The 12,477-nt window shown below is 47.1% G+C and overlaps 1 long non-coding RNA gene across 1 annotated transcript; it reads right to left on the bottom strand.

The window, feature by feature from the left end:
* Nucleotides 1-6,822: 6,822 nt before the first annotated feature.
* LOC123377886 lies at nt 6,823-11,545 on the bottom strand. The gene is made up of 3 exons (XR_006582375.1): nt 11,532-11,545; nt 9,643-9,685; nt 6,823-6,986 (listed from the first exon to the last, which is right to left on the bottom strand). It is a non-coding gene; the product is annotated as an uncharacterized LOC123377886 (long non-coding RNA).
* Between the last annotated feature and the right edge of the window lie 932 nt (nt 11,546-12,477).

Genomic DNA, 12,477 nt, shown 5'->3' with positions numbered 1-12,477 from the left:
GTGCAGCCAGGCTCAGCTACGCACCCGTTGGGTCCCGTAAGAGCCAGCCAGAGCGCGGCTGCCTTATGGGGCCTCCATTAAGCACGCCCGTTCCCATGCACCCGAACCCCCACCAGCTTTCCTCACAGCGAGCTGGCTCAGACAGACTGGGGCACCTGAGCTACAGCTCTTTGCCCCGGCTAGGTTTGCCAAGTTTCTAATTCCAGAAAACCCCAACGCCCTTGTCCTGCCCACTGTGCCGCCCCTTCCTGAGGCCCTCCCCCCCAGCACTCCATCTCCTGTCCCTCCCTCGCTTGCTCTCCCTCACCCTCACTCACGTGCTCGTTTTCACTGCAAGGCCCAAACAGGCTTAGGTTTTTTTGGCACCTAGCTCCTGCTAAGTTCACATTTTATTTGCTACAGGATGCTAGAGCTGGCAGCAAAATAGTCAATAAGGGTAATTAAAAAAAAGAAAGTTGACTAATGTTTTCATGATTTTTACCCTCCCCTCTTCCCATTTTGGTTCACTAAAGTTACTGTAATTGTATGTGTGGAATTAGGACCACACATTGTCACAGCTGCAATGGGTCCATTAAAGGCTCACTCCCACAACCCAAATACAAATCCATAGAACACAACCACAGAAATGCACACCTGTCCAGATATTTATAAAAATAAATCAGTTTTTACAGACTCCCACCCCTACATGCAGATACACATGTATTCATGTGTACATATCTAGCATGCACTAACACATACTTCCACATTATTTATTATTACAATTGTTGTTTAGTGCCTAGAGATCTCAAATAAGATCAGGGCTCCAGGATGGTAAGTGCTAGACATACACATAAAGGGAGAGTGTCTGCAACAAAGAGTTTATAATGTAGCTAGACAAGGGTGGGGAGCAGTGATACATTAGTAGAAGACCCAGTCAACATTCACTGTTTAAGAAATAAGGTTTCTTTTACAGTTCCCTTCTCTTTTAACAACTTGTTATGAAATGAATACACATTTAATGCCATCTATTTTCTTGTGCCAAGCCATCAAAAGGAATAAAAGTCAGAGTTAGGCTACACATTTTATTCACACAGGTATATACACATGCAGCAATACATGCACCTCTACACAAAGACACACTTGCATAAATGTATGCACACACACACACACTTGCCTACAGAGACACTTTTTCATATACTTTTCCAGGGGCTGCCTAAATCACACAGCCGGGAAGGGAGGAGGGGGGGCTGGAGGGGAAAAGATGGGGGGGTAGAGGAGAAAGGATGGGGAGTGAAAGAGGCCAAGGATAAGAGCAGGGTGGGGGTGAGAGGGGGCAGTGAAGGAGAGAGGAGGGAATGTGAGGGGGTATGTGGAGTAGATGGAGGGGGAGGCAGAATCATAGAATTCAAGATCAGAAGGGACCATTATGATCATCTAGTCTGACCTCCTGCAAGATGCAGGCCACATTAGCCGATCCACCCACTCCTTAAGCAAGCGACCTCTGCCACATGCTTCGGAGGAAGGTGAAAAACCTCCAGGGCCACTGCCAATCTACCATGGAGGAAAATTCCTTCCCGACCCCAGATATGGCGGTCAGCTGAACCCCGAGCATGCGGGCAAGACTCTCCAGCTATACCCTCTTGAAAAAGGCTAACATTATTCTATCATTGACCCACTGTACTAATTACCAGTGTGGCACTTAATTGACCTATTGACTAAGCCCATTATCCTATCATACCATCTCCTCCATAAATTTATCCAGCTTAATCTTAAAGTCATGGAGGTCCTTCGCCCCCACTATTTCCCTCGGTAGGCTGTTCCAGAATTGCACTCCTCTGATGGTTAGAAACCTTCGTCTAATTTCAAGCCTAAATTTCCTGACTGACAATTTGTATCCATTTGTCCTCGTGTCCACATTAGCACTGAGCAGAAAAAATTCCTCTCCTTCCCTGGTATTTATCCCTCTGATATATTTAAAGAGTGCAATCATATCTCCTCTTATCCTTCTTTTGGTTAAGGAAAACAAACCGAGCTCCTCAAGTCTCCTTTCATATGACAGGCTTTCCATTCCTCGGATCATTCTAGTGGCCCTTCTTTGTACCCGTTCCAGTTTGAGTTCATCCTTCTTAAACATGGGAGACCAAAACTGCACACAATACTCCAAATGAGGTCTCACCAACGCCTTATATAATGGGACTAGCACCTCCTTATCTCTACTAGAAATACCTCGCCTAATGCATCCCAAGACCGCATTAGCTTTTTTAACAGCCACATCACATTGCCTACTCATAGTCATCCTACGATCAACCAGGACTCCTAGGTCCTTCTCCTCCTCCGTTACTTCCAACTGGTGCGTCCCCAGCTTATAACTAAAGTTCTTGTTAGTCATCCCTAAATGCATAACCTTACACTTCTCACTATTGAATTTCATCCTATTACTAATACACCAGTTTACAAGGTCATCCAAATCTCCCTGGAGGATATCCCGATCCTTTTCCAAATTGGCAATACCTCCCAACTTCGTGTCATCCGCAAACTTTATCAGCCCACTCCTACTTTTGGTTCCGAGGTCAGCGATAAATAGATTAAATAAAATCGGACCCAAAACCGAACCTTGAGGAACTCCACTGGTAACCCCCCTCCAACCCGACAGTTCACCCTTCAATACGACCCTCTGCAGTCTCCCCTTTAACCAGCTCCTTATCCACCTCTGGATTTTCATTTCGATCCCCATCTTTTCCAATTTAACCAGTAATTCCTCATGCGGTACCGTATCAAACGCCTTACTGAAATCCAGATATATTAGATCCACCGCATTTCCCTTGTCTAAAAAATCTGTTACTTTCTCAAAGAAGGAGATCAGGTTGGTTTGGCACGATCTACCTTTCGTAAAACCATGCTGTAATTTGTCCCAGTTGCCATCGGCCTCAAGGTCCGTAACCACTCTCTCCTTTAAAATTTTTTCCATTACTTTGCATACTACAGATGTTAAACTAACAGGCCTGTAGTTACCCGGGTCACTTTTTTTCCCCTTCTTGAATATAGGAACTATATTAGCTAATCTCCAGTCAAACGGTACAACCCCCGAGTTTAGAGATTTATTAAAAATCATCGCTAACGGGCTTGCAATTTCACTCGCCAATTCCCTTAATATTCTAGGATGAAGATTATCCGGGCCCCCCGATTTACTTCCGTTTAGCTGTTCAAGTTTGGCTTCTACCTCAGATACCGTAATGTCTACCCCTATATCTTCATTCCCATCAGTCCCTCTACCACTATTCCTTAGCCCTTCATTAGCCTCATTAAAGACCGAGGCAAAATATTCGTTCAGATATTGTGCCATGCCAAGATTATCCCTAATCTCCACTCCGTTTAAAGTTTTAAGCAGTCCCACTTCTTCCTTCTTGGTTTTCTTCCTATTTATATGGCTAAAAAACCTTTTGCTATTGGTTTTAATCCCCTTCGCTAGGTCCATCTCCACCCGGCTCTTTGCCTTTCTCACTGCTTCCCTACACCCTCTGACCTCAATAAGGTAGGTTTCTTTGCTGATCCCTCCCATTTTCCACTCCTTGTACGCTTTCTGTTTTTTCTTAATCACCCCTCTAAGACGCTTGCTCATCCAGCTCGGTCTAAAACTGCTACCTACGAGCCGTTTTCCCTTTCTCGGGATACATGCCTCTGACAACTCCTGCAACTTCAACCTGAAGTAACCCCAGGCGTCATCTGCCTTTAGATCCCTAAATATGTTAGTCCAATCCACTTCCCTAACTAGTTGCCTTAATTTAGTAAAGTTAGCCCTTTTGAAGTCGTATACCTTAGTCTCAGATGCAATTTTGATTATCCTCCCATTTATTATTAAACGAATTAGCTCATGATCACTCGAGCCAAGGTTGTCCCCTACAACTATTTCCTCCACAAGGTCCTCGTTACTCACCAAAATCAGATCTAAAATGGCATCCCCCCTCGTCGGTTCAGCAACTACTTGATGAAGGAATTCATCAGCTATCACGTCTAGGAAAAGCTGAGCCCTATTATTATTACTAGCATTTGTTTCCCAATCTATATCTGAGAAGTTAAAGTCCCCCATGATCAAACAGTTCCTATTAGTATTTACCTCCTTAAAAACATTAAAGAGCTCTCTATCCATATCCAGGCTAGATCCCGGCGGTCTATAGCACACCCCAATCACTATCCCAGGGGAGGCTCTAGTAGTTTTCTTCCCCAATGTGACCATTGCCCAGATAGACTCCATATTATCCATTGCATTGCTAGTTATTTCGTTACATTTCACCTCATTATTGATATACAATGCTACTCCCCCACCTTTACCTTTGCATCGGTCTTTCCTAAACAGCACATACCCTTCCATACCTGTACTCCAGTCATGGCTACCGTTCCACCATGTTTCGGTTATTCCTACGATATCCGGTTTCAATTCTCGGACCAGGAGCTCCAGTTCCTCCATTTTGTTACCTAAGCTTCTCGCATTGGTGAACAAACATCCTAATTTTTGCTGATTGGCTCCTCTCACCCTTTTCACCCAACTTGGTAGGGACACAGTACTACCAGTATGACCTGTCGGTCTAGTATCCGTCCCCCCCACCCTCTTCCTTATACCTAACCGTCCCCCTCTGGCTATATCTGTTGTTATCCTGTTGTTCTCACTCCCAATGTATAAATTTGGCGTGGAGAGTACCTGGACCTCTCCCAACCGTCTCCCCCCAGTGTCTAGTTTAAAGCTCTTTTAATCAGATGAGCCAGCCTCCCTCCTAGAAGTCTACTTCCTTCCCTACTTAGGTGGAGCCCATCCCGTGAGAACAGCTCTCTGTCCCCAAAAGCCTCCCAGTGTCCATACATCCCAAAGCCCTCCTTGTAACACCAGTCCCTCAGCCAACTATTTATCGCCACGATCCTGTCACTCCTTTGGCGCCCTTCCCTAGGGACAGGTAGAATCCCACTGAAGATCACCTGAGCCTCAATTTCCTTGAGCGTCTTACCCAACCTGGCATAGTCTCCCTTGATTCTCTCTAGCGAGAATCTAGCCGTGTCATTTGTTCCTACATGAAGGATGACCAAGTGTAGTAACGGGAAACAGAGACGGTGTTGCAGTGAGGCGTCCTAGGATAGTCCCGGACCGCTTCTTTTATTCATCTCGTATACACACAGGTTATTCATTACTACATGATTGATACACCTGTTTACTTCATTCTGATTGGTTAAGGCTGGCTCTCCTCACCGGCCTCACCGGGCCATTGTCCTGAGTGACTAAAGCTAGCATAACAGAATGTGCATGCTGTACTGTTCTATTGAATGGTTCAATGCAGAGACAGCGTGGCTTGCCAGCACTTGTACCTACATCTCACCCTTTTTTGTTTTGTTAACATGACTAATACTTACGAGGGGGCCCTGGGTTGGTCCACGGACAGCCCTTAATGAAGAGAGAAACAAATGAGGGGACACACTGAATGCCGCAGCAAAATAGCACAAATAAGAATACAGTGAGTCCTCCAAAGGTGACAAGCTGATGCAACCACCCAGTGTTAGGAAGCCATGAGGAGAGCCAATCCCACCATCCCGAGAAGGGGTCTGGATTGTATCTGATTTGATCTGTTAAATTTTTAATTATCTTGAGTTGATTTTCAACTGAATGATGATGATCAGAAATATTAAAGCAACACATATCATTAACCTTTTCACATCCATAATGATGCAGCATAAGTAAATAATCTATAGCCGCTCGATTTTGCAATACCCCATGGCGGATGTCTTCCTGCTCATCATTAAGAAGGGCTATAGCGGTAGATGTTGCATTCAAAGCCTTAGTGGCTGCACAAGCTAAACCATTGATTCGCATACTATTTCCTGAGGCCAAACCGGGGACCCCGACAAGAGAAACAGCCAAAGCAACAGTCTCGGTTTTAGAAAGTAAATGTACATGGCTATCACAGGAAGCATCCAAAGGAAGGCTGCGACTAACTCGTGAAGTATTTAACAGTTGCCTTTTGGTTGGTAATATGAGCGCAAGTCAGCTTAGGCAACAACAAGTGCCATCACTAAGATTGGCGGGCATATAATTGAAAGTATATCCTGAGCATGTCCAAAACCACCCATCCGGCAGCTGTACATGCTTATATATATAAGAAATATTTGTTACAGCAGAACAATTCATAGCTGGAGCAGGAAAATGCTTACAATTACTCATAGTACAGTTAGTCATGTGGGCACAGGTTATGTTATGTGTGGCAGCATAGGGGGTTCGAAGGGCAAGCGCATTCCTAGGTCTACGAGGTGTTTGAGGTCCCCAATTATGATAGCCAGCATAACCCAAACCATGAATGGTGGAATTGGGCTCCAGATTAGAATAAAACCAAGTAGCATTTTCAACATCATTAGGATTATGGCATACAGGAATCAGACAAGTACCTAAAATCTCTCCCACCGTAACTTGCTGGGAGAGGCAAAAGGATGTCTGATTCAAGGTGTGAATAAATGTCTCCCACACATTGGTGGAAGGGAGAGGGGTTGCAACACCTTGCGGCAAACACAGAACGGTCACCCAAATATACATAACCCAGCAAAGAGAATTAGCATTTAAGCTGGCTATTAGCGCAAGAAAATAATTTTCTGTAGTCTTATCCGCCTTAGTTTGCTCTAATACATGTTCAGCCTGCCGTGATAAAGCTTTGACCTGCCCCCAAGTTATGGCAGTGTTAGGTGTGCCACGCTTTCGGGCCTTGTCAATCTTGTCTGCCCTATCCGTCAGGGTTAGACTGAAATCCGGAATGGGATTCTTTAGCCCCTGATGCCAGGCCATCTCTCCACGGCTTCACAAAGTGAGCGGGAACCCACACAGGGCCGGTTTCAGTTGACACTGCTGCGTAGCCCCGGCCCCAGGTGATGAGTGGCACAGGCAGGCTCCACTCTGGTCCTGGCAACTTGCGATATATCACCTTCGGCGCCGGAAGGGGCTCGGTCTGTCTATAATGGCGCTGGGCTCTAGATAAAAACTGATTATTAAACAAAGTTAAATTCAAATGATTCAGAGTAAACAAGACACGAGCCAGCCATTCTTCCTTATCTGGCAAGGACAGGGGCACTCCTCCTTTTTGTTTTTGTTTAATAAGGGCCTCCTTCAGGGTACGGTTAGCCCGCTCAACAATGGCCTGACCCCGGGAATTATAAGGAATGCCGAATTTGTGGAGAATGCCCCACCGGGCACAAAATGCGGCCATGGCGGAGGAACAGTAAGCAGGACCATTGTCGGTTTTTAACTCAGCGGGGCTGCCCATTACCGCAAAACTGCGAATCAAGTGATTACAAACATGTTTGGTAGCCTCCCCTTTTTGGGCAGTTACCCAAGTGTAGCCAGAAAACGTGTCGATGACAACGTGCAGGTATTTCCAAGGGGAGAAAGGGGGAAAAAGGGTGACATCCATCTGCCAAAGTTGATTGGCTCCGAGACCACGGGGATTTACCCCTATGGGAGGACCCTGTGGGTTAAGGGTACATTGAGGGCATTGTTGAACAATACCTCGAGCATCAGAGAGAGGGATCTGAAATTGTTTAGCCAATGCCTTGGCATTTTGATGGTGTAGGGCATGACTTTCTATAGGGGTACAAGGGAACGCCCTGAGTTGGGCATCCGCCTGGGCATTGCCTTCTGTCAACATGCCAGGGAAAGGTTGGTGGCTTCGAATATGAGCAATAAAAAACTGATCGGTACGGGAATGAATGAGATGTTGCAATGCTAAAAACAAAGCTAGCAAATTTTTATCTAGCGCTGGTGATACATAGCTACCACTAATATTTGAAACAACATTGGCTACATATAAACTGTCGGTGATAATATTAAACGGTTGCATAGAAAAACGATTAAAGGCTAAAATTACTGCAGCCAGCTCAGCACGCTGGGCGGAGCTTTGGGGTAGGGTAAACAGAGAACACCAGTGGGTAGTAGATGGGTCACGCCAAGAGAGAACCCCACGGTGTGGACTTCCGTCCGTAAATACTGTAAGCACATCTGGCAGTGGGGTTGGTGAGAGCAAATAGCAAAAGTTAAGGGGTAATCGCTGCGTCATGCCAAAGCGGGGGTCCTTTAAGGTATGAAAGGTAAAGGTTCCTGTATAACCCGCACACGCACATTGAACCTCAGGAGTTGTTTCACAAAGGGTTTGCCATAAATGCAGGGGAATTGGAAGAACTATTTCTGCTGGATCAATAGCAAAAAGCACTAATGCACGTTGGCGCCCTTTTGTAATTAGGGAAGCAAGCATGGAGGGAAGGGGAGTAAGGGTATTTGCTGGGGTGTGGGCGAGATAAAGCCATTCAAGGATTCGTACCGTCCCAGCCTCGGGTGCTTGAAAGAGGGCGGCACAAGGTTGGGTCACCCCTTGAAGACAAGCAAGACGTGGAGGCTCGTTATCCACGGCACGATCCACCCAAACCTTTGCGAGAGATTGATTCACCTGTGCAATGGCATCTAGTTGTGTTTTTGTGAGAGAAATGATATCGGAGGGGTGACGCCCCTGCCGAAGAGCTTCAAATAGAGGACTTAACATGTTGGTATCAAGGCGATAATAGGGACGTACCCAATTAATTATGCCGAGGACTTGCTGAAGGGTGACGTAATTAATGTTGGTTTTCAAGGCAATTTGCGGGATAATCGGAATGGAATAAGCGGCCATCATTTTATGTCCCAGATAAAGGAAGGGCTCTATACATTGTACCTTTTCTGGGGCTATCTGAAGGCCGTATTCCTGGAGCATATTTTGCAGGTCAGTTTTCCACGAGGGAGGGAGTTCTGGTCCTGCTATGAGGATATCATCCATATAATGGTAAACCTTAAGCATAGGGTACCGTTTGCGAAAAGGTAAGAGAGACTGATTTACGTAATATTGACAGAGGGTGGGGCTGTTTAGCATACCCTGGGGAAGAACCTTCCAATGGTAGCGTTCTGTTGGCTGACTATTATTCAAAACAGGGATAGTAAAGGCAAAGTACTTTTGATCACGGGGGAGGAGAGGAATAGAGAAAAAACAATCCTTAAGATCGATTACTGCTAACTGATAATCATGTGGTATAACATTCGGATTCGGGGTCCCACATTGAAGGGCTCCCATAGGTTCCATAATTTTGTTTATAGCTCGGAGATCATGTAATAATCGCCAGCGTCCAGATTTTTTCTTAATAACAAAGATCGGAGTATTATATGGGCTAGTAGTAGGCTCAATATGTTCCTCGGTTAATTGTTCCTGAACTAATTCCTTAAGGGCTATTAATTTTTCCTGAGGGAGTGGCCATTGCGCAACCCACACTGGGACGTGGGTTTTCCATTCCAGTGGGAGGGCAGTGTGTGAAGAGCATTGACGTGTCATGGCACCACTAGGGAGGCTCCCAGCTGAGACAATAGGTCTCGCCCCCAGAGATTAAGATCAATTGGCAAAATGCACGGACGAATTTTTGCAACCTCTCGCCCCTCTTCACTATCCCATACTGAGAGCCAATTGGTGCTTTGTCGGGAAGATTGCGGGCCTCCCACTCCCCAAACAGAGGGGGAAACTTCGGAAGGCCAGGAAGGGTCCCAATGCTTTTGTGCAACTACTGAAACATCCGCTCCAGTGTCTAGCAACCCATAGAGCTCCTTACCGTTGATGATATACTTACGGGTCGGTTTGTGGGTTCGGATGTGTTGTAATACTGCAGCAATCTGTGGATGAAAAAGGGGACCTTGCTCCAGATTAACGCGAGTAGAACCAAATCCGCCAGCACGACTTGCTTGGCTGGGTCCGGCCGGCGTTGTGTAAGGTAAGATTAGCAGTTGAGCCCATGAATCTCCCGCCTTTAGTTGGAGGGGAAGATGACTCCAAATTTGAACATAAATAATACCGGTGTAATCAGAATCGATAACTCCGGGCACAATCATAATAGACTGACTACTGGCAGAAGAACAAGGCAAAATTAACCCAAATGTGTCCGGGGGAAGCGGACCCGAAAGCTGCGTAGGCATGAGGAGTACGTCACCAGGAAGAGGGGATTGCATATCTACTGCATTAATAAGATCCAAACCAGCACTGCCTTTAGTGGCTGGTCGAGCGGCCATGGCAGGCAAGGCTCCCTCCTTTAAACCGGGGCTGAAGGGGGGCCCGGTCGAAAGTTTCCCGAATTATCTGGGGTTGAGGAGCGACATTGATTAGCCCAATGATATCCTTTATTACATTTTGGGCACTTTTTAGAAGGACGGCCCCCGGTGGTGTTAGTTCCGCCCTTATGAGCGCCACCTCCTGGGGCCCGGCACTCCTTTTTGAAGTGTCCAGGTCGCTGGCAGTTAAAGCAGTTACCTGTAGGTTTGTTACCTTGACGGATTGCTCCCGCCAACAGTGCCATAGCGTGGGTCTGAGTGCCCACTTCGGCACATGCTTGTAACATATCAGCGAGTGTATAATTAGGGCGGTGGATGATAGTTTGGAGAATTTTCCGACAGTCAGCATTGGACTGCTCATACGCTAAGCATAAAAGGAGTTCCGTCTGAGCATCTGGATTGTCAATTTGGCGTTGAACAGCCTCCTTGAGGCGATCAACGAAATGATGATAAGGTTCCGTAGCTTGTTGTTTAACATTTGTGAATGATCGAAGGGGCTTGCCAGAGGCCGGAACGCGCCGAAAGGCTCTTTGAATACACATTGCCGTGCGGTGAAAAGATTCCATGGGCAATATAGATTGTTGTTCTATGGTGGCAAAAGCTCCCGTCCCATATATTTGCTCAGCAGTATTCTGCGCGTTACCGAGTGCTAGGCCTGCCAACCTAAACTCATTATCCCATACCACGTACTGTGCAGGGGAAAGGATCATACGAAATAGATGTTTCCAATCCTCCGGGATCATGGTATAACCACTGGCGATCCCTTCTATCATACCCTGCACATAAGTGGAACGCAGCCCTGACTCACGTACAGCTTTGTTAAGCTCCCGAAGAATAGAGTACGGGATGGTGGAGTGTCGAGCTACCACTTCACCTGCCTCATTGGGAGGGTCATAAGACAGAGGAAACACCAAAGGGATTTCTCCCTCCCATTCTTCCAATAAGGGGTCCTGCCCGCTTGCCCGCGCCGCCGCAAGGGCGGCACAGACAGCGCCCTGATGAAGGGACTTCTGCCCCAGGGTGTCCACCACTGGTGTAGAAGTTTTTGGTGCTAACAAAGGGGCTGGTGGGAGCACTCGGGGATAGGTGGGAGGTGCCTCCACCGAGAGCAAGGGAGGTGCGGAGGGGGACGCCTCTTTTCGTAATCTCCCCACCGCAGCTGAACAGTGCTGCCACAACAGAATATGTTGGATCTCGGCTCGAGGTTCCCTAAACAACGCCTCTCCGATCTTTATCCAATCGGAGTGATCTAGGGAGCCTCGGTTCGAGTACCATGGGCACTTATACTCAATCACTCGGAGCAATTCCTCCAAGTGCCGTAACGATACTGCAGTACACCCGTCCTGTTTGATAAGTTTCAATAACTCTTTTGCGTGATCTTTTGCTCAATGGATAAGTCCCCCCCCATACTCACGAGGGAGCGCGTTGCGCTGTGATGCACCAAGGCTAAGCCAGCCGATGAGTCGGGGGTCTTGCGTCTGGATCACGTCGGGGTCACCAGATGTAGTAACGGGAAACAGAGACGGTGTTGCAGTGAGGCGTCCTAGGATAGTCCCGGACCGCTTCTTTTATTCATCTCGTATACACACAGGTTATTCATTACTACATGATTGATACACCTGTTTACTTCATTCTGATTGGTTAAGGCTGGCTCTCCTCACCGGCCTCACCGGGCCATTGTCCTGAGTGACTAAAGCTAGCATAACAGAATGTGCATGCTGTACTGTTCTATTGAATGGTTCAATGCAGAGACAGCGTGGCTTGCCAGCACTTGTACCTACAACCAAGGGGTTCTTACCTGCTCCTCTTAGGATCCTTTTCAACCTCAGGTCCACATCCCGTATTTTAGCGCCCGGTAGACAGCACACCCTTCTGTTCTCCGGATCGGCCCTGGTCACAGGCCTGTCCAACCTTCTCAGTATGGAATCCCCAATCAGATAGGCGCATGAGGATGTGGGGTATATAGGGCCTGTGGCAAACCCAGGCCAAATGGCTACAAAGGGAGGGGTAGGAATTAGTCCCAGGGGGGTTAAAAGGCCTCTCCCTATCCATTGAGGAGAGATAGCCATGAGAAATTAGGTTCAGCTGGAACAGGGGTTACCAGGGAACTAATTAGGTTCAGCTGGCCCCAATTGCTGGCAACCTTTTTAAACCCTCCCTGGCAGGGAAATGGGAGGGGGAGAAGCTACCAGCGAGTAGGTGCAGCAAGACTCTGCCCTCTTCCAGCAAGGAAGACTGCACTCTGTCCCCAGAAGGGGAGAAAAACAGCAAGGTACTGACCGAGAGGAGGATCAGCCAGACCTTGCATGACCGGGAAGGACTTTGCTTTGCCCAAGCCTGTGTCTCCAAGGCAAAAAGGG

Source organism: Mauremys mutica, chromosome 9 (assembly GCF_020497125.1).
Source record: "Mauremys mutica isolate MM-2020 ecotype Southern chromosome 9, ASM2049712v1, whole genome shotgun sequence".
NCBI lineage: Eukaryota > Metazoa > Chordata > Testudines > Geoemydidae > Mauremys > Mauremys mutica.
The sequence above is the reverse complement of the archived record's forward strand: the minus strand, read 5'-3'. Positions and strand labels throughout refer to the sequence as shown.